We start from the raw sequence: 2,500 nt of genomic DNA on the forward strand, positions 1-2,500 counted from the left end.
CATGTTTTTGGCTGTTCTGAAGAACCTTTAAGCTCCATAAATGGCTTGTATCCAGTTAACAGTGTTTTTAATTATTTATTATTATTGTTTAAATTTTAAAAACCTGTTTCTTCCTGCTGCTCATTTTTGGTTATTGCGAAGTAGAGGAGACGATTCTGGCAGCAGAGGAGCCGTGGGTGACCAAACCTGCATAAAGCAATAATTAAAAAATAAAAATATTAAAAAAAAAAATATATATATATATATATACACACACACACACACACACGGAGGTTCGCCTCCGTGTAGTCACCTTAATTCGCGTCTGCGTGTCAGTGAGTTTAGTTTGTCACTGTTGGGCCTCCGTACTGGACCACAGAAACTGCGTGTCTTCTGCTCCACGCAGCATTTCTTTATTTCACGGACATTAACGTGAATATTTTAGTTTTTCCTCAGCCTGACACAGATGTGTCCTCATGTTAGAGATTACGTTTTGCCCTGAACGGTCTGAGGCTGTGGAGGAGTCCGCAGACCTCCTCCTGACCTCCGGCCTCCTGCTCAGGGTGCCGGTTCTGGATCGTCGGCGGGGAGAAAAACAAAGGGTGGACGGAGAGAGGAGCGGACGGATCTCCATTGTTAGGACGGATTTGGTCTCTCTCCCTCGCTCTCTGCTGTGACGTAACCGCGCGTGGCCCCGCCCACTCCGCTTGCCTCGGTGAGTCTTGAGGATCCCGCTGTGCGCTCTCACTCCTCCCGGTGCAGTAGTGCATGTGACAGAGCTGCAGGCGGAGGAAGAACCGGAGACAGAAGCCCGAGAGCCGGCGGAGGAGGACGTTCCCGGGGCGCAGGAGAGAAGGTGAGCGGGCTGCAGGTGTTTGTTTACGAGCCGCGGATTACTCCGGTCCCGGTTAGCGGTCTGAACCCGGGATGCTCCCCGGGACTGCGCGGAGCGTCCTGCGGCAGGAGGGGAGGGGGGGTCGGTGATATTCCCGGTGCCACGCACGTGCAGCCGGTGACCGCGCACACGCTCCCGTGCGCGTGTGTTTACGTCTGTGCGTGCGTGCGGGTTGAGCGGAATGACCGAGCACCCGCACACGGTGACTAACGGTGAGTGACGCGTGTCAGCGGAGCGTCGATGTGTCGATCACGCGTGAATGAAAGCCTCAGAATCCTCGTGAGCTCGGACTCTCATGTTCACCTGCTTTGCTACAAAACGTTGAAATAAATGAATTATCTGATCGATCGATCGATGACAGTGACCGGGCTTCAGTCTGCTGGCTTCCATGATGACGGGCAGGTTTGAGGTTGTGGGACGGTTTCCTGGCGTGTCACGTGGTATAACCTTTACCTTACAGCAGGGGCGAGTCCACAGGGGCTAAGCCCCCCCCCCCCCCACACACACACACACAGAGGTGCTGGTGTTTATGATCGGGTTGTATTTGAGCCTGCAGGTGTTTCACAGCTCGCTGAGCTCGGCGTCCTGCTCTGTGGTCGTTTATGAGTGCAGAGAAATCTTAAACAGCTCAACTTGTCACATGATGGCCGTCGACCCTCTGCTGACGAACACGATGCGAGGGCGTGGGTTTGAAGGAGCGGCGAGGCAGTAAATTTTCATCTTATCTAACACAGCCGCACAACAGTTAGCTGATAGCAGGGCTGTGATTGGCTGGTTTTAAATCATGGAGGCGTTCCTGCGCTATGCTTTGACCGTGCTGATCCTCGTCACGCACACAGTTTGATGTTGCTGTGCAAATATTTCACTGATGTTTTATAATAGCTTGAAAGCATCCGAGCGCACAGGTGAAACATGCACCTGCACAGCTCTAACCAATCACATGGCTGCATGGAAACTGCGTTCAAACACGTGTGGTTAACATCTTATTAGCGGCGGTGACATCACTGCTGTCCTCACAGCAGAAGGACAGTCCAAAATATTCTGTCCCTTGACGACATGCTTCTTCTTCTTCCTGGTCAGAGTTCCTTCCCACTGTTGCCACGCGCTCGCTCACAGGCGCTCGCCTTTCTCTGGGTTACTGTTCGGCCGTTAGCTTGCAGCACCTCGAGGCGGCTGCGTTGTGATTTGAGACTATGTAAATAAATCTGAATATCATTTTCAGGACAGAGTGGGTCCGAGCACATCCTGCTGCTTCGCTGCGATGTGTGTGCATCGTGTTTAATATTTGTGCACCTGTACTCTGTCGGTGTTTTCGTCTAACGTCTCGCACAGATACAGAAAAAACGTTGAATACGTTTAAATCTGCAACACGCTGGGACTCGCCAAACGGGCATGTCCCCACCTGTGATCACGCTCACATGCTCAGTGTGGGCGTGTCTCTGTGACGAAGACATAAAGCCACACCCTGCTGCTCACACAGAGACCGCCTCTCTCTGCGTTTCCACTCTTCTTCTTCCAGGGTTCTAGTTTCTCTACTTTCAAAGACAAGACGAGACTTTCCTTCAGAGGTCGGAGGTCACGGCTGGATCGTTGATTCAGAGCCGCAGCCCTCGAGCTGATAAGAGT

The 2,500-nt window shown here is 52.1% G+C and overlaps 1 protein-coding gene across 2 annotated transcripts in view; it reads left to right on the top strand.

Moving 5' to 3' along the window:
• Positions 1-2,500, top strand: part of LOC146685277 (nucleolar protein 4-like) — a 111,331-nt gene that overhangs the window by 41,580 nt on the left and 67,251 nt on the right. The window contains exon 1 of one of the 2 annotated variants that reach the window (XM_085444146.1): positions 533-835. The exons of the other annotated variant lie outside the window; for it this stretch is intronic. The gene's annotated coding sequence lies outside the window, so the exon portion shown is untranslated. Of the gene's footprint in view, positions 1-532; positions 836-2,500 lie in introns of those variants that run through there. 2 annotated transcript variants of the gene reach the window in all.

Source organism: Copadichromis virginalis, linkage group LG20 (assembly GCF_057382275.1).
Source record: "Copadichromis virginalis isolate Kocher_CV1m ecotype Utaka linkage group LG20, C_Virginalis_male_GT1.1, whole genome shotgun sequence".
In the NCBI taxonomy this organism is placed as follows: Eukaryota; Metazoa; Chordata; class Actinopteri; order Cichliformes; family Cichlidae; genus Copadichromis; species Copadichromis virginalis.